At 40.0% G+C, this 22,330-nt stretch overlaps 1 long non-coding RNA gene across 1 annotated transcript; it reads left to right on the forward strand.

Moving 5' to 3' along the window:
- The first annotated feature begins 606 nt into the window (after window positions 1–606).
- Window positions 607–20,305, forward strand: LOC125182682 (uncharacterized). The gene is made up of 6 exons (XR_007162953.2): window positions 607–711; window positions 1,271–1,424; window positions 1,787–1,893; window positions 8,539–8,909; window positions 18,787–18,967; window positions 19,714–20,305. It is a non-coding gene; the product is annotated as an uncharacterized lncRNA (long non-coding RNA).
- Window positions 20,306–22,330: the final 2,025 nt, after the last annotated feature.

A 22,330-nucleotide genomic window follows, 5' to 3' on the forward strand; every position in this document is an offset into this window, starting at 1 on the left:
AACTGGGCTTGTATCTTTGTCTTAAAGCCACGTAGTGCCCGTATATTTCTGCACATGAAGGAGAAAGGTGTTTGGACTACTGGTAACAAAGGCAAATGGGAAGGGACTTGGCTCACTGTAGTCTGAAAACTTACTGGTATGTGGATATAGGCCTCAGGAAAAGGATGTCCCAAAGATGTCCCAGGAAATGGACTTCAAGCTGACTTGTGGTCCATGGAACTTTAATTATCTATCTTGGGAGTTAGCTAGCCATCACCATAAAATTGACTGGTATCTGATGAAAAAAACTGTCAAGGACTTCTAGCTTCCAAAGCAATACCTGATAACTCTGTAGTAACACAGAAATTCAGGCTATTCCTAGTCGAGCCTTCACTGGGGCCCTAAAAAGTATAGTAGAACTTGGGTTGTAGAACCTGCATGTGCAGTTCAGATGATCTTTCATGATAGTACAACGAAGATGCTTGATTAACTTTTCATCTTTCAATTATTACAAGAGTGTGTAATTGTTTGCTTCTCTTGATTATAAGTAGGAGTCTTCGAGAGGGAAATTTAGTAGAAAATTTAGGAGGGAAGCTCTGAAACTCAGTGGAGCAAAGAGTTGGAACTAACCTTTTACTAGATGAATATGCTTTTCTTTAATATTTTCTGCCTCTTCCTAGGTTAAACCTTCCTAGATCAAGTGATCCCTTTCCTGAGTGGTCAGCAATAAAGGTAGGAAAATTAGGAACTTAGAAAATAGTTACCTCAGAAGGATAGGACTATATAGCGCAGTTTGTTCCTCCTCAAGACTTCTGCTAAAAGTTGGCTGAAACTGGTTCTCAAATGAATTGTTGAGTTGTTTAATAGTAAAAAATATTTTGTATGTGTGACAGCTTTTCTTTCCTTACCTCTGCTCTGAAATGTATGGAAGCCAATGGAAGGATTCCTGTTGCCTAAAATGAAATTGGGATTCTGCCATATCAGCTGAGTGTGGGAAACAAAGTCAGTCTGTGTCTGGTACTCAGGAATGGGGAAGAGACACCTGTAATATGGGTCTTGTTCAGTTGTAGTTTTCATATCCTTTTCACATGCTCATTCTTTATTTTCATGTAATTCATCACATATCAGTAAAGGCAGCTGCAATCATGCAAATAGTGACAGGGAAACAGAAGAAATTAGTCCCCCAAACCAGTAAATATGGATTAGGGAAGGGCAGAATCAGAGAAGGTTGGAAACATTGTTTATGCTAAAAAGGCTATTTGCTCCTATAATTTGTGTTTCTCATTGTTAGGTGGCAGGGAGCCCAGTGGTGCTTTGGCTTTGGCTCAAATAAAAGCAGTGCTGTACAGAAGGCAGATCATCTTCCTGGTGAATTGAGAGTATGCTATCTGCTGTCTCCAGTCAGCATGGAAATGGCACAAGCCTCCAGTGACTGCATTTGATGGGTAACTTCAGCATTTATCCGAATCAGTTTTCCAACTCAGATGCTGCCCTTGGACTACTTTTAAATAGATTCACTGTGTTCAACAAGGTGAATCTCACTATTCCTTTCGCCCTCTTTGCTAGTACACACTGTGTTAAATCCACTGTGAGGGAGGTTTCCTGTTCATGTGGTAAAACCTGGGCTGTGAAACTGACTGGCCAGTTAATTCTTGTGGTACCTGGGGATCAACAAAGTCTGAGAAACCAAGTTGTCCTGTTTTCCGCACCCCCCCCCCCCCCCCCCCCCCCCACCAATTACATTCGTTGTGGTAGTGAGGATGAGGTGGGGATCACTAGAATAATTTGATCCAATTTTTTTTGGCAGGATTTTTCTGTGGTGGACTCCACTGTGTTTACAACTGATTTGGGATGATGCGGTGCTGTAAAGAGCTACCAATAAACTAGAAGTTTGGTCTAACGGGAGAAGAACAGGTGAGTCAGGCTTCCTTTATGTGTCATAAGGACAAAGAGGGGCAGTTTCACGCTGAGCATGCTTTGAGGAGTATCAGCCTCCCAGAACTCTTGTTAGAAAGCATTGCCAAGTGAAGTATCATTTTGAAACAGCTGGACAAGGCAGGAGGCAGGCTATGCCAGACAGTCAGCAGGTGCAGAGGACAGCAGGAGGGCAGCAGAATTTATTATAAAGCCTGCCATTAATGATCATTTTTACTAGTAATTTTATTAACAGGAAAGGTTTTTTATTGTTACTGTTTTTTCATTAGAAAGAATAGTGCTGGTGTGTGAGGCACTTTTATATATTGTATGCCAGGAGTAGGTTTGCTCACCAAATCTAAAAGAGCATGTTGTGTACTACTGAGTACATTTCAGGCTTTAAGTTGCATTTTGCTCTCATCTCAGTCTAGTGTTTCTCAGCTGGGAAAGCTGACTAACCTGTGTGATTTACATACACAGTAAACGCTTTGACTTTTATAGATCCAGGGCTGGTTTTGGAAGGAGAAGAAGAGAGTTATGTGTGGCTTATTTATTTATTTTGTTCAAATACTGCTTCAGATGTTAGTTTGGCAGAATAAAAGCTGCCAAGTTAAGAAGAAAATGACATTCTCTATGTTAAAGTCCTCAGGAGAATTCTTGCAGGATTAAAAGAGCATTAGAAGAGTCTCCTTTCTTCCTTTAACATGCATGCATATGACCACACACACACACTTTGCTCTCTACTAGCACTTACCAGTTTTTCAACAAATCTCCTTTGCTAAAATTTTGCAAATGGCTGCTTCATTCTTTGAAATGACTGTTCTGAATACAAGTCTGTCATAGATGGCTCTATCAGCTGGATGATTAAGTGCAATTCCTTTGCTGCAGCGGTCTGTTTTACTTTGCATTAGAGAAGTCAAGAAGTCAATTAATACACTGGCCAAGACAAAATAGTTCTTTACACCTATAGTCAATCCCACTGTGGACTCTCTTATGAATAAATTATTTATAATAAGTATATTGTAAGGCTCATTTCATCTCTCCAGGAGATACTTAATCCTGCAAGTTGGATCAAGACTCTCATTTGCTTTTAATCAGATGAAATGTAGCTTTGTGTATGCGAAAACACTGCTTTAGCTTTCTGCATTCTGGTGGTGAGGCTGGGAGTCAGATAGCTATTGTAATTTGAGAATTCTTTCAGTGTTGGGAAAAGTGAATAAATTCTCTATTTCAGGGTTTTAGTATGACTCCTGTGGTTTCCTTTGCCTGTTCTTTTAGCAAGTATTTCACTTAGATGCTCAGAAACAATTTGGGTGGGGGGAGCAGTATGAGGGAGAGTCTTAATGGGTCACAAGCCAGCTGCTATTCTAATTACTGAGTTGTTTTATGTTACGGACTGGCAGCTTAGCAATACATTGCAGGTGCAGCCTAAGGTGTAAAGGCCATTGAACATGAAGTATCTGATGCATGACCATCCCAGACACACCTGTGTCTGTGTATTCCCAAGGCCAGATCCCGAGCTGTATTCAGCTGATATCTCAGTGGCCTTGCAGTACCAGGACTACACCGGCAGAGGATAGCTAAACTCAGAGGAGTTACAAGGGCATCAGATTGAATAGGTGAGGTTCAAAGAGAGAGGCTCAGTGAGAGGAGAACTTCAAGTATGTGACTGTGCTGCTGATTAACCTAAAAAAGCTCAGGCTTTTCCAGAATGTTTCTATACACCTCAGCAACTGAGTCCAGTAAAAGGCAAAATGAGATGAATTTCAGTGTATGTTCTTCCCTCCGAAGATTAAGATGCTTGGATATAATTTGCACTAAAATACAGAAGAAGCAAACTGGGATGGATTCTGTGCCTTAAAATCTGGTGTAAAGTAAGAATAAACTGGATACCATGATTTTGTATTTAAATCAGTAAAAGAGCAGGATTTGGCCCTTTAGACTTGATTTGCAATGTGTGGGTGCTATTAAAATTCTACTTTAAAAAAAAAGTGAGTTGCAATCTGTCATTTAATCTGAAGAGTCACTGCAGCAGTGATATTCAGGTAAGAACCAATTAATGATAATGGTATTAATGAACATTTCCAAATGCACATTTCATTTAGCTATAACAAGATAGTTATCTATGATGCATTGAATATCAAATCAGCTACCAAACTATGGAAGAGAGACTTAATAGATCAGAAAAATAGAAAAATACATAAATCTTTAGCCTTAATATGAGAGTTATGTCATCTGGACAGATAAATTAAAAAAGAAAAAAAAAAGAAACACAAAAAACACTATCTGTAGAATTAGGTTAAATACTAATCTAGGATTTTTTAAATGACTTTAAAAAACTCTAAAATCGTAGAGATCATAAAGAATCATATTTGGTGATTCCTGTTGGGGATGTGTCCAAGTGTAGACTGAAGGATAATTTCACCTTTACTTCCTCTGCCACCAGCAAATGCTGAGCATGCTTGTAAGAGAGAGGTTTTTATCAAGATACATGCACTGTACTGTAAATGTCCAGTAATATAACAGAAATTACACTGAATTGCTAAAGAAAAGATAGTATATTTTATTATTTCACTCATAGCCCAATTTTGTGGAAGTGAATCTTCTGTTTCCTGTCAAATTATTTTTAACAATGTTAATATAATTCCTCCTCTACATACAGCGATTTGTTCATAACTCTGGCCAGCGGATAAGAGAAAATTATGTATTCTTTGAATTTTACCAGGCACATTTTATTTTCTCAAGGGCATATTTACGTTAATCACAATGCCAGCCAGCCAAAGAACCTGATTGACCTGACAGGGAAGCTAAGTACAGGCTCAGAGTGTCTTTCATGTGATTAGGACCACCCATCTTTCTAAGCTGGGTCTGAACATGGCATGCTACTCAGGAAAGACCGGTCACTATGGCAAGTGTTGTGCTAGCAAGAGAAGGGAATCATCTCCACAGGTAGAAGGGCAGGAATGAGGGTGAACAGATAAAATAGGTCTCTCTAACTCCAAAAAGGTCCAGACCATTGCAGAGGAAATCAAGGGGACATTATAGAGAGCACACGTCATGTATCTTGCATAGTAGTCATGCATCCCTGCCTCTCTGCTGAGGTGTCACTTATGGGCATGCTGCAGACATTGTTAGATGTCTCAGCAGTGCCCAAGAAACATATTCTCATACTGCCTTGTCTGATGAATCAAGGCCAGGGAAAACTGACTGCTGCAGCAGTGGCAGTCAAAGCAGCAGTGCAAGGTGCAAAGTTTACACCTGTTTCTCACTTTCCATTCAGCTCCCAGTAACTCAGTGCTCAGAAACCTCTAAACTTTATCTCCTGCCAAACGAACTCCCCCTGTTGCGCCCCTCCCACCCCTTGCCTCCCAAGTAGCAGGGCTCCTTACTGCTTTCTACTGCCAGTAGCCATTTATCTCTTGCTTCTGTCTTAGTTTCTGAATCCTTCTGACACCTCAAAGTGTTTAGCCTTGCTCCACACCTTATCCCAGCCAAGATGTGGGATACCGCTAGTCAGCCATAATTTAGATTTATAGAAAAACAGATCTTGGAAACCTGCAAATAATCTTGTTCTTTAATGTAAGGAAACTGTCACAGAGCAAAGGAAAACTTGATGGGTGATTGGCTAAATATTGTTAAAGGAAATCCGATGTTAAGCAATGGCCAGTGCTGTGAGGAAATTCATACTCTGCTGGTTCCTAAGCAAAGTGATGTCTAATGGCAAACATGAGCTCGAGATGTGGTGAGCAGTCCATCGCTGATATCTAACCTGACTTCTCTATGCCTTGGCTTTCTAAACCTGAAATGGAGCCAGTAGGTCTTTCCTACATTAGAGAAATGTTTTAATGAAAATGCATGTAGTGCTTCAGTGCTGCAATAAGTAGAATGCAATAGTCAGTAGGCAGATTTACCTAATGTAAGCAGTGATCATAAAAGACTTATCAACTGGTTTCATTTTAGAAAAGCAGAAGAATGAATTGAGATTTAACAGATTTGGTAACAGAAGAATACTCAATTCTCTCTTTGCTACCTTTTCCACAGTAAATCCACAGCTGACTGTTTTCCATCACAGGCTCAGCAGGTGCAACTCAGAAAAATTCCAGTAACTTGTATGAAAAACAAATGTGGTGGCTGAGAATCTAATTGGTCTTTTAGTACAGATCTTATATGGCCTACATGGAAGAGGCTTGATAGATAATAGAAAACTGATATTGATTTATCCATTTATATTAATTTTGAAATATATGTTGATGACATGAATTCACAGTAGTGATGAGGAATATTTCAATCTTAAATGCTTATTACCAAAACACAGCAACAAATTGTTATGGTTAAATGTGATGTTGTAATAAGTGGCTTGCTAGCCTTTTCAGTGGCTCTTTTGATTAAGCTTTACTTGGGCCTATCGGAGGCAGTTGTGGAGGCTCTGTAGGAGATGTAGTCTACAGGTACAAAAAGCAAAAATATTCTTAGACATTCACTGTGTGACTTAAAGGAAGAACTTGGTGCTCAATACCAAGTTACACCTTGACATGACCCCTTATAATGAGACCTGGAAGAGAGCCCAACTTGCACTTTGCAAAGATACACAGGAAAAAAGGAAGGAAAATGGGGTTCTCAGCGGCTTCTAAGGAATAATGAAAATCTGCAGAAGCAAGGAAGGAAGTAATAAAGAATGGCCCTGGATAGCCCGAATCAAGCTGCTGTTGGGGATAGCATCTCAACAACTGTCTCTGAGTAGAAGGTTTTTGAATCCAAGGCTGGTGGGTAGAGATTGTGTTGTCTCTTATGCAGTGCTAAGTAGAAACCTAAAGTTTAGGAGAGGAAGAACTGTTTTGCTGCAGGAGCAAGGTGGATTTGAAGGAGAGTCCTGAAGGCATACAACCAGGATTGTCATTTGGAGGGCTTCTTAAAGGACAGGTTTTGGTTGCCCAGAATCAGAAGACTTCCATTTGTGACATGAACGCCTTTGCTTAGAAAGATCCACCTCACATTCCCATTCAGTATGCCTCAGAAATGAAACAGGTAAAGAATATCAGCTATTGCTCTGTGCAAACAGTTGCAAGTCTGACCTGTCGGGAAAGCATTTGTGATAAAGGAAAGGTTCTTTATATCTTTTTTTTTTTTTTTTTGGTGTGTGTGTGCGTGGACATCTAAATCTCATATTCACTTATGATCATTGAAATCCTATCTTCAAGTTACTTTCAAAGACAGCATGGGAGGCTTATAGGTTTTGCCTTTCTGACCATATGTGTTCTCTCTTGATTGTATATTACAAAGTCACTTCTATTCTTGTGTAATCTAAAATTTTCTCCCTAAAATATTTGTGGCAGACAACAGTGCTGCTTTTTAGGCTACAGATGAGCTTTCCTTTCTATATCAGTACAGAGTCAGTGGGGTCAGTGCCTTAAAACAAGGAATCCCTTGAGATGTACCTCCAATAGCAAAATGCCATTCCATTGTTGTCAGCTAGAATGCCATAATTGCTCTGGTTGCTACTTTAAGACTGCTTTCCTTGGATGGAAATAATTAAAATTCACTGGTTGTTATGAACACTGCTATGCTTTAGTGAGTTTCTTCCGAGCAAAGTATTGGGAACAAGTAAAGAACACCTGAAGGGGAAAATGTTTAATGATGGGTTTCTGGTACTGAAGGATGACTCTCACATTCAGGAACAAAACCCAAGCAAAATGTTTTGTAATCAATGTCAGTGTGGACAAAGCAAAGGAATGGTTCAGTGGACTGGCTGCTACTAATTGTATATGTTTATGCATTATCGACCTCAGGTAATGAAATCCGTCTAAACTTTTAGGCCCTGGTCACCTGATTCAGAAGACAAATGTAGCATATGTGGGGCAGAAAGCTGGTAGGTAAAGAGACAAGTTTCATTGGGACATCTTTGAATTAAACTGAATAAATGGCATGCTGCCATGTCAGTGATCTTTCATGGAATGCAAATAGGTCTGTCTAATGTAGAGAAAATGCACATAATTCATTTTAGACTTTAATTAGGTTTTAATTTAATCATATATTGGTACCAAAGCAGACTTTGGCAAAAGATTCTGATATTAAAGCCTTCAAAGCTTTTCTGGAGAACTCTAAATGTTTTGCATGGTAGTAAATCAACTTACAAAGTGGTGACTACACAACGCGTGTATCTTCGCTCTAAAATGGTTGAAACAGGACTTATTATAAAACTTAAAACGGGGAGCAAGAGGAATGCAGACTTTTATGAGAGAAAATACTAAGTGAGTCATACTGTGAGTCACCCTTTATATCAGGGAGATGATTTCTTTTGAGCATTGCCTTTTAGGATAGTAGTAAAAAGATCCTGAGAGACCTGTTGTCACTATCTCGCTCTGCTTGCTCAACTTGGTGTTGGTGGGGTACCCTCCTGAAGGGGAAGGCAGAGCCCTGCTGCTGCCATGGTCTCCCTCAGCTCCTGGCTCCTCTTCCTACCTGGAGTCCTGCTCTTGCTACTCCATGACATTACTAAAACTCATACTACCTATGTTTCCGCATGTATGTGTACTAATCTTGTACAGTTCAAGTTGTTTTACAGCTCTGGGGGAATTTAACATATCTTCTAGATGTCTGTATAACTTCTGAAAATTAACTAATACACATTTTTTTTTTCCTCCTCAGAGAAAAAAATCCCTTTCTCCTGGTGCAGGGATACATTCAGACTGGACTGCTTATTTTTGGTTTGCTGCCAATATGTTCCTCGGATAGGAGGGGGCTGGTTTAGATGTAGTTTCCCTCTCATAAAAGCTGCTACCCGCACTGCAATGGTGGACATGACTGTGAACTTTAAGATTCAAGAAGGCTGTTCTAAAAGCTACTGGAAAGAGTGTGAAAATGCTCTAAAACTACAACTGGTCATCCCAAGTGCTAATGAGAGAGCCACAAGGTGCTTCCCCACCAGAGAATGCTGCTGTGTACCCTGCAGTCCCTCTAAGGACCTGACTGTTGGAGAAGAGGGAGTAGCCTATCTACTTACGGAAGAATTCCAGAAGGTAAGCATGGGAATGGAACTGTGGAGGGAAATGGAGGAAAATTGTTCTGAACCTTAAAAAAAAAAAAAAAACAGAGCCATTTTGTGTAGATTTGAGCTACTCTTAAGCTCTGGTTTTGCCTTTGTGTACAATGTCATGTTTGTATGACAAAGTCCCTAGAGGTGGAAATAACTCAGTGGCTTTTGGCATATTTACAAATTAAAGTCAGACTGTGATTTTGATCAATAGTACGTGTATCTAGAGAACTTCTGATTACTGAGGTGTTTACCAGAGCCTTAACTGGAAAATGCATCTTGCTCCCCTGAACGCTGGCCACAGAGAATTTGGATGTGGCACTTCTGAGAAATGTTTGAATGTTTTGGTTTGTTGAGTAAGATCAAAAAGTCTTGTTCTGGATTGTCTTGTGGCTGAACTATATCCCCCTGAACTGACGTAAAGTCTCATGGGAGGCATCATTCTACTGCCTCGTGCTTTTAAAGCCTGGGATTCCTGGCCAGATCATGTCTCCCATCTCTATTAGAAGCTGGTGTGTAAAGGACTTAGTGTTTTCTGATAGCCGGTTTACAGTGAAACCCAGGGATTTGGTCCTGAGCTCAAGGAAATAAATGAGAAAACCTGAATTTGATGCACTGGATCTTCCACAGGGCAATGAGATAGCAGATATTGTACTTTCAGAACATGGGGAAAGTTACTATCTTCACTACATGCCTAACTTTCAGTTTAATGTCCAAATCATAACTGGTATTTACTCACCAGGATTATTTGATTTTGCAGTTAGTCTTAAAAGTGTTTATACTCAGTCATACACCTTCCATAAGTAATTCAAATTTGCTTTAAATACATTACATTTTTATGGTGGGCAGGTAAAACTTTTTAAGAGCTTACGTAAAGAAGAGTGCATTAGAAAAAGCATACACTGGCTGTAAGGAGTGCAGAAAACTAGCTTGTTTTGATGTGGAGAGCAGTGGCTATTGTTTATCTTGATTTCAGAGTGTTTTTTTTTAACATCCTCACAGACAGCTGTTGAAGTATGGGCTAGACAAATAGACAGTAAGCTGGGCTGAAACCAAGTTGTGTTGCTGGGCTCAGGGTCTAGCTGGAGGCCAGTCACTACTGCCATAACACCATGGTTGAGTTCGATGCTGGGGACAGCCCTGTTTAACATCTTCATAAATGACCTGTACAATGGGACAGAATACACCCTCAAAGAATTTGCAGATGATAAGCAACTAGAAAGAGTGACTGATGCACCAGCTGGTTGTGCTGTCACGGAGAGGCACTTGGACAGGCTGGAGAAGTGGGCTGATAGGAATTTCATGAAGTTTAACAAAGAGAAGCGCAAAGTGCTGCCCTTAGGGAGCAATACCTGCCTGTACACCAGAACAGGCTGGGGACTGACTGGCTGGAAAGCAGCTTTGCAGAAAAAGACCTGGGAGTCCTGGTGGACACCCAGTTGACCACGAGCTAGCAATGCATCCTTATGGCAAAGAAGGCAACAGCCTCTGGGGCAGCATTAAGGTAAGTGTTGCCAGCATGTCGAGGGAGGTGATCCTCCCCCTCTACTCAGCCCTGCTGAGATGCATCTGGAATGCTGTGCCAGGTGCTGGAGACCGTACAAGAGATACAGGGAGACACTGGGGAGAGCCCAGCAGAGGGTCACAAATATGATTAAGTTCTTGGAGCATCTCATATGTAAGGAGAGGCTGGGAGAGATGGGGTTATTTAGTCTGGAGAAGACAAAACTCAGAGGGATCTTATCAATGGGAAGGGGTAAGAAGATGAAGCCAGACCGTTTTCAGTGGTATACAGTGACAGGACAAGAGGCAGTGGACACAAACTGAAATACAGGAAATTCCACTCAAATATAAGAAAACACCTTTTTACTGTGAGGGTTGCCAAGCAGTGAAATGGGCTGCCCTGGGAGTTTGTGAAACCTCTTTTCTTGGGGATGACCAAAACGTGACTGTGTACGGACAACCTGCTGTAGCTAATCTTGAGTAGGGAAGTTGGACTAGATGATCTCTGGACATCCATTCCAAGGCCAACTTCTGTGATTGTGTGACAGACTCCTGGGTTGATGAAATCTGATGTTGGTGGATGGAATTGTGAACTTCTGTAAGATACCATTTTTTCTAGGGATTTTTTTGTGAGGTAATTATAATCTTTTCTGGTAATGATAGAATGGATTAAAATCTAAGAATAATGGAGGTATGATAGGGAAAAAAATTAATGTGAATGGAAAAAGTATGAGTTACACACTGTTACGATATTGCCTCTGAAACAGGACACACCATCATACACCATCATATAAATCCTTTTTTTTTTTTTTTCTCCCAACTGCTTAGACTGGGATATATTCTAACCTTGCACAGTGCCATCTTTACCCAGTTAGCTTTAGACTATATAATGTAGTGAACAAAGATGTTACACTATTGTCTCCAAGACAGGTTTCTTTCAGAGAAGATTCTTTTCCTGTAGCATATTAGAGTGTGCCTAATCTGTTATAAGAAGCCCTAATATTATGGACAATTTCTCCTTACTGGCAACTATTTCAATTTTCTATTCCTTGTAATCCTTAAAGAGTTCTGAACTGTAGCAGGAGATTTCAATACAGAAGAGCTGGTCTTCATAAATAAATGAATAAACACTGCAGCAAATGAGGTCTATTGTGAGTCTTCAGCATTGTATCTGGACCTCAGTTTACGAATTGATTCTGTTCTTGCAGTGTCCATTCAGTTTAAAGGAAGGGTTTGTAATTTGCTAGGAATGTAGGCTGAAATAAGTATAAATTTATAGTAGGGTGGATCTGTGAGACAATGCAAACTTCAACTGTAAAAAAAAGAAAGCGCTGTTACTTTGCATCACAATGGCAAAGGCTTGTTGGCTGGACAGTCTATAGATGTTTGCAGTGGCTTTTTTTTTTTTTGTCTGCTAAATTGTGACTAAGCAGTTTGTCTGCAAGACCTGTCAATTTAGCATCATCTAAGGCCTTTGTGCTTACTTAAATGCCTTCCTTGTAATTAGGAGATTGCTCATTATTTTGCCAGTGTCCCAGCAAAAATGTTACAGGCTCAGTTTCTTGGACATTGTTATGAGTTGCTTTCCTGCCTTGCATTGTTTTCTTTAAATTGCTTCTTAGGAAGGCATGGGCTTTTACTGCAATCACAGAGAAAGTAAACATCTTAAATTAAGACAAACAAAGATTGGTTGTTAGGAGGAGAACCAGTCAGGCAGGAAATGCCAAGCAAAACAACATTCTTTGGGCGCCTGATATAAATATGATTCTTTAAGCAGCCTGTTGGGTCCTGCTGGCTGGGGCTTCCCTACACTCACTGCAGACATGCAGAAATGCAGGATTACTGATCCTGGCCAAGATGTAGAATTTCTCATCCGCCGTGGTTAAAGTCTTAGCCCTTAACATTATTTTACATGGATACAACCTTCTGCATGCTCTAAAGAGCAAGGCAGTCATGAGGCTTCCCCCCTCCGCTCTTGGGCTCTCTAAATGTGGTCTGGAGCCTTGTTCCTCATATAGTGTTGGTGTGGCTTGGGGTCTGATTACTTGAAAGCACCCTACACATCCAGACCCCCACTTTGTGCGGAACTGCATGCTAGGGCTTAAGGGGTTTCTTCGTCTACTGAACCCAGGATCAAGTATGGAATTTAAAAGGAATTGTACATCGTCACCAGATCAGACCAAGAAAAATTCATCATAATGTAAAGTTAATCATCTTTTAAAACTTAAATTATTTGCCAGTTTGTTGGCTTTCTGCTTTCTTCTGTCTGAAAACAAAACAAAACAAACAAACAAAAAAATAGATGAAAGCATGATGGTGTATTGTTGGGGACTTCTGTATTTTTTGTTTTCTGAATTTTAGATTTGATTTTTTACAGTCATACTGCACACGTACATGGCAGGACTATTTTCTGAAGGATAAGCCTGGGATCTCTATGCAGTATTCTCTAAGAAAATGTCAGCATCACCAGGCAGATAGCTCATACAGTATTTGTAGCTCTCCTTTCTCTTCGAAACGGAAGAGGTATGAGTCAAAATGCTTTGAGCAAAGTGTAGATCTCTGTTAACATATCTTTCTGCTCTGGGGAAATTTTGCTGCTTTGGAAATGGGAACTCTCAGCAACTACAACGTGAACAGGGAACTGTTTCCATTTGAAAAATGTGGTGTGCAGTTTTCAGTGTAACCTTCCAGTGCATTCTGAAAAGTTTGTTCTACTATTGTTAACAGCAACGCAGTTTTAAGTAAAAGACAAAAAGGATTTTGAACTACTCAGCTGCATTCTGATGCATTGAAAAGTTTTAAATATGTGCTTTATTTCAAATATTCATTCCTACTGAAATCAATCAATGCAGAGGTTAGACAAGGGTGCAGCTAATTTTTATGAAATTACATATTTGTATGATGTTAGGGCCATCATTTTCATTAATTTTGGAATTCTGCAAAATTGTTACTGATGGGCAAAATATCTTATTGAAAGAGGCATTAAAAGCAGCTCTAAGTTTGTTTACTAAATATGTAATAGGAAGCATTTTGCAAAGTTTCAGTCTGATATCATGCTAATGACTTTCTTGCTAATGTGATTAAAATTACTTCCTCCTGACGGCCATCATATTAGTGATGGTGATCTCTCCTTAAATTGAACGAGTTGTGTCGTAAAGAGAATGTGAATATAGAGTCCTCATTCAATAGAAGCATGACCTATACCTTAAGACTGGTGCTTCACCTAAGGATCATTTCTGAAGCCTATCCCAAAGCTTCCCTACACTCAAGGTATAACTTTGAGGCTACAAAAGTGAGATATAAGGTTTCATAAAGGATCTTGCCAAAAGTGAGATATAAGGTTTCACTGATGTTATAATAATGTCTGAGAGTCAAATTTGTTTAAATATAGGGCACCAGAATATCCACAGCTGGGCAGGAACTAAGTTTGGCATCTCATAGAAGTTGTCACTTTGTTTTTAATTCCAGAATAAAAAAAACACCCTCATAATTCCTTTAAAAACACAACCCTGCAATAAATCCTCCATCTATCCAAAACTATGGTGCAGGATTTAACCTGAATTTGTTGGTTTATTGCTACAAAATGGAAACTGATACTACACCTATCATCTGGATAGCAAAGGGCCAGCTATCAGTTCTGTCACTGTTAATCTGGACATGTGGTGGGAATTAACCTGCATTTCTAAAAGACTGAAATCCATCTCTTTAGATGGTTAGCTAGCAATGGGCTAAAGTGACTTCACAAAATTCCTGACCTGGGTAGCTGGGAGTTGTGGAGGGCACTTCTGTTCCAGACCTTCCAGTTCCTCACCATTGCCTTCCCTTACCACCCTCCCCTGGCCAAATGTAGATGGGGGAAAGCTTCAAATTTCACTTACATTCCCAGGGGTTAACTAGAAATCTTGCTTGTTCATTCGCCTTTCTTATATTTTACATATATTTTAATTCCTGAAGCTTCAGATCAGCATATTTTTTCCTTTAATAAACATTTAAGTTTACAGCCTTTAATCATTTTTTTATTCAAAACCACAAAGAAATGCACAACCTTTTATGAATTCAAATTAAAAATGAAGTGTGGTGGAAATGATTTACAGGCACTGTAGCTTAGCAGGGAAAATATGCAACTCCTTTGCAGTACATCATATTCTGTTCCTTTAATTTATAAGCAAACTGTAATGTAACATATTAATCATACAAAGAAAATGTTGCTTTGGTTTGAAAGATTTGTTATAGTTGAGCTTCACACACCTGCAAATTATTTATTTCTAAAAAAGAAAAGAAAACATGTGCAGCACACACTATTGCATTCACCAGGAAATCAAATATATTTTTGGAAAGAAAAAAAAAAGGATTAAATGATTTTTTTTTTCTTTGTCCTCCTTCAACCACCTTCATCTCCGTTGAGCTTGGCTTCCCATGTTCTTTCAATCATCTGTTCTGTCCCCTGTGGAAGTTAAAGGTGGCTGGACCCAAGGGAAGAGGCTGCATTTGCTACTTCGAACCTTGTGTCACGTTCTCCTGTTAGAAGGGCAAGAAGCTACCTGTTACCCTACAGGGGGAAGAATAAGGTTTGAAATAGTAAAATATTTTTCAGGTTAATATATTTTCATAAACTGCTTCCCTCGACCATTAAGGTAAGCAAAAAGATTGGTGAGGGAAAAGCTGTGCTAAATAAATGACTCAGCAAATGTAATCAGGTTTACTGAGTACATTTATTATTTGACTGATGCTGCTAGAAGAGGAGGTTCTTTTTAGTGCAACATATTTGTAAACATCTGCTACTGAGCTGACCATTGCTGTATAAAAGCCTCTCTCTGAATCCTGCAAACAAGCATAGGAGACTTGCAGGCATGGAGCATTTGGAGCCTGATCCAAACTGCAGGCAGATTCGCAGGGAGGGAAGGACTCAGGCAGGCTGCAGCCAGCATTTCAGAGTCTGAAGATGGTGTGGATATCTGTGATGTTAGGTTGGCCTGTGGGTTTCTTCCTCGCTGCTTTCTAAATTAACTCTACCTGGCTCAAGACAGTAGGGTGTCTTCACCTTACGGTGGTGTTTCTCTTGTTAAGAGCAAAATGATTTTGCAAAGAGATTGTGGAGGAGGGAGAAATCATGATAAAAATTTTGCCTTTTACCTCCTTTCCCAACCTGAATGGGAGAGGTAGTTAGGAGATGATAAACAAAAGAGGGAGTAACAGGGAGGGAGTAACAGGGAGCGAGAGGGCAGTGGTGAAACTCCCAGAGGGAATGGTGAGGCTTGTTCTCACAAGTCAAAGGCCTGCAATAATGAACCACTAGGGGTAAGTAAAAAGGTAAAACATAAGGTACAGGAAGCCAAATGCAGCGCCTCTGGGCGTGTAAGTTTGTGTAGAATGTATACAAGGGAACTTCTTTTAACTCTTTCTTTCTGCACCATTGTAAGGGTGAAATTTACCTCATGCATCCCCCAGTGCATCCACTACTCTGCTCCACTGAAGTTTTGGAAAATTGGCTGATTTGTTCGTATGCCATCTGGCAGAAGGGGCAGCAGAAACGGTTGCTTTCACAGATTCCCATCAGGTTTAGGTGTTACCATTTCTGTGGGGACAGCTCACTGCACCCCTCTGTAGTGAATTTTGATTGTCTTAAAGAAAAGGGTAACTGATAACATGTTATTGAGTTGCTGAAAAATAGAACGCTTCTGCTTGACTGAACTTAATGCAGATCTGCTACGTGTTCCCTGTCAAATTTGAGCATTCCTTTTTTCATACAAGCAATATGCCTGTGAGAGCAGATTTGTAACTCTGGAGCCTTGAGGATTAATGCTGCCAGCTGAAGACCCAGGGAAAATGAATGGCCTCCTCTATTCCCTGTTGCTGGGTTGATTCCTTAGACCTCATTGCAAAATTAATGTGTTAAATGGAGGAAAGAGAACTGAGGGACTAAACTAAACACGGGTTGGCTGAGATTCATAAATGAACCAAAAGTAGCACTGGCTCAAGTTCAGTGGAAAAGCCATTGCTTGATCCAGTGTGTTTTAGAAGAATGGGATGTGTGAATTTTGGCGCAGCACAGTGTTAACGTGGTCATGCTGGTATCCGACCCAGCGTGGTCAGAGGTAGCTCCCTGTCTCCTCCTGTAGCGGTGCACACGGAGCGGCTTCCACGTGCAGCAGCACTTGCATGGTGTGCTCTCCCACGGTCTCATGCACTTTGGCTCAGGTTTGCAGTTTGAGATTCAACCCCACCCTGCTTGAGGACTATGCCTTGAAAGCACAACCTGGGGCTGAAGCGGCAGCTGGCTGGAGTAGTACAGCAGCTCTTGTGAAGTCTAGAAGGCTTTACTGCGAGGCTGGGGAAGCAGGAAGGGAGAATGAATGGGAAGGAGGGAAGGAGAAAGACATGAAAACACAGGGTACATTTGCACAAGCCTAATTGGGAGTTTCAGACTTGAATTCTGAATTGACTTGATCTAAGAGACCATGTATGTTGAAATAAAAAAGAAAACCCGAACCACTGCTGCCATCAGAAAAACGACATCCCCTCAATGCTTTGGAGTGAGTAGTGTGTCTCGATATGAATAGTTGAGAGTGTTTTTTGCCACTTTTGCCCTAATGTGAACTTGCATTACACCCTCCCCCCACCAAATCCATCAACACTGAAACATTTTCATCTGGAGCAATACTTTCAATATCTGGAGAAGTTTGCCAATCCAGAGGTTTGTTCCCAAGGAAAGCAAAATGAAGTTGTGAAATCCTCCACAAAAGGAACTTCCATCCTCCACATAAAAGGAGGATAAAAGGCCTGAGATATAGATGATAACTTTGTTCTAGTGCAAGACCCAAAAGTCTATTATTAAAACAGTTTATTTATTAGCAAGCTCTTCTAATGAACCAGACATAACAGATGTGGGCAAAACTCTACTCGAGCAGGTACGAACTGAAATAATAATGATGGAAGGAAAATAGCTTGACATTCAAATTACTGGCTAGACCTGCTTTTAGTGCTGCTTTGGCTCCATCTCTAAATAGAATAACATAGTTTTAAACCTTTTCCTCCACAAGGAAAGTTGGAAATACCTAACAGAAATGGCTGGCTAAACTGATGCTGATTTAGTTCAAATTCCTTGGTGCTGAAACCACATTTTGGGGAAAGTGTGGCCTTTTAAGCTTAAAAAAAAAAAAAAAAAAGGTCATTCACTGATAGAAATGCTTTATTTTGTACCTTTTCTCCTCTTTCAGTCCCATACTCTTTTCCTTACAAGTGCATGTGTAGGTGACAGATGCCTACTGACAGATTCTGATAGTGCTGCTCTGGAATTGGGTAGTGTGCTGTGTGGTGTCTCTGCCGATCGCTGTTTGCAGCTACAGTTTAATTTCAGATTCATCCCATCACTTTTGTTAGGTTAACAGAGGTTTTTTGTCAGTTCATTGTGTTGCAGTCTCTTTTACAATGCTTGTCTTAATAAAGACTATTGCTTGTTGAGTTCATCTAATTTACTGGGGGGAGGGGGGGTGTTAATTGGCATACAAAACACCACAAGTTAGCATATGTTTGTAATTTTTTCTATTAGTGCTCTTCCCACAATAGCAATTTAGATCCCTCGTAAAGACCTCTAGAAAACGATGACAGAACAGCTCATAATTTTTTGTGTGTGTGGTGCTAAAAACTAATCGGATGCAGCTCTGTCTTATTTTTCATTTGCTGTATGGTATTTTAGACTTTCTTTTATCCTACTAACATTTATCTAAATTTGGAAGAGGACTAGAACACTGCATTTTAAAAAATGTGAATGGTTGTACTTCATGAACATGGAGACTCTGGAGAAAGAAGTATTTTGCCCCTCTGCTTCCTCCACCTGAGTCATTGAACATCAGATCCTTCTTTTATAGCATTTCAGTTTTCAATTGGTGCTATGCTGGCTGGCTATGCAAGTCAAAAGGTATTTGTTGCTGCTACCTGACAAAACTGTGTGGGACAGGTATATATTTGAAAAACAAGGAGTAAAAATACCTCAGAGCACAAACTATGAATAAGGCCAGATTCTGACTCATTTTCTAATGTTGAAAAGTCTTTGCTCTTTGGACTTCAATAGGACTTCTTCCTTGGTAAGCATTACTCACTGTGATTAAAGGCTCAATTTTCCTGCCCCGTGTTATGTAATTAAAATTATGCAAATAATTCAGCTATCCAAGACGATTCAGATTGTGAATGGAATAGCCAATTCTACTCTTCACAACTTGAATACCTTCAGAACACGTATCTTATTTGTTGAAGAAATAAATGGAACTATTTGCAATAATGAATATGTTTTAAGGCTCTAACAATTTCTTTGTGAAAAGTAATGGACACTGATTCGGAATAAATTATTTTCCTGTTTTCAGGATGGCTGTTTATCCCTCCTGCTGTCACGTTCCATCTTTCTAGCTTGTGGGCTTTTGCAAAGGAAGGTTATCAGCAATCTGCTGCAGAGTCCTTCCCACTCAGTAAATCAAAGCCTTGCTCTTCTCCGGTTCATTTCCATGGACAGATGATTCAATCCTCCTTCACTTCCCAGCAGGAAAGGTTAGTTAAATACTTGCCTGTAGCTCCTTCCAACTTTTATGAGAATTGTTTACATAATTCTGAAAGATCTTCCTTCTTTGCTCAGTGATGGTTAGACATGCCTGCTGAGAACTGGGTGTCCTGTCCATTAATTTTCTGCTTGCAGAATCTCACTAATGAGCCAGGACTTGAGGAGAAATATAACTTTACTGAAACGGTTCCTGCTTCTTGGAATACTGTCCACAAACAATTGAATAGCTGATGTCAGTTCAGTGAAGTGAATGATACAGTTCTTTTTGGTCATTTTATGTTGTTATTAGGGTTGGGAAATTGAAAGCATAATTTTACAAATACACTTCTTAATATTGTTTTGAGAAAAGTTGTATAGTCAGTGGAATTTTGAAATGATTCAAAAAGTACATGCAAGTTAATAGAAAGATTCCTACTGATTTTACTGGAATTTGGATCAAGCTTGTCGGTACGAATCAGGAATTTAGGGGAGCCTAAGCTGCAGTATGCAGGAATTTAGTACCTGTAGATAGTCTTCAGATTTCCCAGTTAATTAACTGTGCAGATCATTGCCTTGAATAATGCTGCAGAGTAGGACAGAAATAAGTTTCTATGAATTTTAAAAGGAAAAAACCAATCTCACATATAAAGCATATGGATTAAAATTTAAAGTATTACACAGTTCTTGCAGATCCCTTTTGGAAGGGGCCCAGTGGGGTGCCTCTCCATCCTTTAAGCTTCATATGCCTGTTCTTCAGCCCGTCATCCCTGAGCCGCCACCAGCCCTGCTGACCCACTGAGCCCTGCACTGGTGCAACCATCCCGATCGTTCCAGATCCAGCCTGTCCCTCACAGGCAGCCCGTCCTCTCCTCATAAAGACCCTGCAGCCCCCATCTGCCAGCAAAACCCCGTGTATGAGAAGTGGTAAGTATGATTTTTTTATCGTGGCTTTACAGTTTTTTTTTTTTTTTTTAACCGTTAGCAAGGTTTATCTTGGGCCACGTGTGGCCACTGCAGCCCCGTTAGGGTGGTGGGTGCCCACGGGGGGCTCATTCTGCGGGCTGTGAGTGGGCTTTTGGGTATGAGCTTGCCTTGCTCCTTCGCTGACTGCTGCTTGGTCTTGTTTTCTTTGTATTCATTATCTTCCCTGATCAAAAACTGCTAGCAGTTTTTGGAAGGGTGTGATCCTCTAAGATCTGAAGACTGCAAAATCTGCAACTGACACAAGAAATGTAGGATTTAATCTCAAACCAATATTGTCTTCCCTTCCCAGGAGAAGGAGGGGCTCATTTTACAATGACATTAAGAATTCATTCCCTTAAATGAGGTATGTCACCTTGCCATTTTAACTTGATTCATTAAAATAGTGGCTCATTAGTTATTCCCTTGTGTGGTATAGAATTTGCACATTAAAGGCATATGCATTTCAAGTGCTCACTACATTCAGGGATAAATTTCTAGCCATCCGTTTTTGAAAGGAAGAAGTGATGTGGGTTTTGGAAAAGAAAAAAAAGGTAGAAGGCCTACAAGTCTGCTCCTCTTTCCCCCCATAAGTCTTTCAAATCTATTCGTACCCTTAATATTTCATTTAGAAGGCCACGCTATAGAGACGAAGGACCCACTGAGGTAGTGCTAATCTTTTTTCAGACCTGTGTATGGCATGTGCTCTCCTGTGTGCCTTGTGGGGTCTAATACAGTTTTTCCTTTTCTTAGTCTTGCTGTGAAAATAATGATGTCTGAGCTGAGAAAATACCTCAAATCCTAGGCAGAGAGTTCTGCTTTTGGCTGAGTGAGAGCAAAACTCCTGCGGATTTTCAATTGCCTTGTGTCAGCTTGGTCAGAGAAAGGCCTCTCCAGCCATGTTGCAAACATAAGCCTCTTCCCTGTGACTAGATGGACAGATCCTCCCAGGCTCAAATGGCATATTTTCAGGCAAAGGCCCTGCGTTATAATTCAGAATAAAAAGGGCTTGTTTAACCATTATGCATGCTGTGGGAAAGCAAGGATCAACAGAAGAGGGCAGGGGTGCTCTGGGACAAGTCCCTTGTCCAGTGTAGCGAGTGTGCCCGGTTGCATGAGAGAAAAGGGCAATGCTGTGCAGCCTCCTTGCTTTCCTCTGCACTCACCTTTGGGCAGACATCTCTCTCGGATCTCAGTAAGGTTAGCTGATGCACTGGCAGGACCACAACTCCCCGAGGTCTCAGGCTGTTAGGTTAAGTTCTTGAACCTTGCAACATGAACATTAAAAACAAAACAGAACAAACAAACAAAAAATTCAACACTGAGAAGGGGTAAAATCTCAACTAAGGGTAGCTGGCAAGAAAAAGAATAGGAAAATAATAAATTTGTTTGAAGAACTGAATCAAGCAGACTGGGAAAGATATATGATCCTTTATGTAACATTTAGGTTCATTCCAGACCCTGACTGATGAACTACTTCCATCTCAGAATTTGAGGGCAGAACTGTTGTTCATTTAGCAGTAAATGCTAGGGCTGGATGGAAGGAACATCACCCCTAACTAAAGCTGAAGTCTAATCCTTTGGTTTCACTGGTGACTCAGATTGCAATAATATGATATGGAGAACGTTTTTTTTTTTCCCTCCTTTCTTACTGCATTACAAGTTACTAGTAAAATAAATGTAGCAAAAAGCTGATCCTGCTAAAAATGCAGTTAAGTACATCCACATTGCGTCTCCTGTCTTGCCTGTGATTTTCTTTTCTCCTTACCTTCTCAGACTCTGATCATCACCATCATTTGTGCTTTCAGGATGCTTGTACTGTAAGTCATTTTTTAAAATCCTGAACAAGGAAATCTTTGCCATGCAATAAAGTTCCATACAAATACAGCTAATGTCAATAAAGCTAAAAAGATATGTCAGCAAAGACCCAAACACTCAATTTATTACAGTTAAACATCCTGCCTAGACATTTTATTTACAATCAAAGCTTGTTATATAAAGCAATCCCTCTTCCCTTGATGTCTTTTTTTATCTCACAGTTTACAAATTACTGTCTTTTTCTTTGTATCCCATATGAAGTACTGAATTCATCTGTGCATGTTGACTACAGTCTTTGTTTCCTTTTAAAAAATGTCTTTGGATGATCACTTGAAAACATACCAAAAAAAAAAAAACAACCACTGTGAATATGGACCTTTTAGTCAAAAGAAGCTGTATCATGTAACTTGAAGAAATGAAAGATGTCACTGAACACAATTTCTTGTTAACAAAATCACCAAAATGATTTAGAAACATAGTTTACAGAAACTTACATTTTTCCCTTATTATCTTACATTTCATTATACCCTTTTTCCCTTATAAATATGCACAGGAGGAAATGTTCATAGTTCTTCCTATAGCTTTTCAGAATATAG

The sequence above is a fragment of the Anser cygnoides genome, chromosome 9, assembly GCF_040182565.1.
Source record: "Anser cygnoides isolate HZ-2024a breed goose chromosome 9, Taihu_goose_T2T_genome, whole genome shotgun sequence".
NCBI lineage: Eukaryota > Metazoa > Chordata > Aves > Anseriformes > Anatidae > Anser > Anser cygnoides.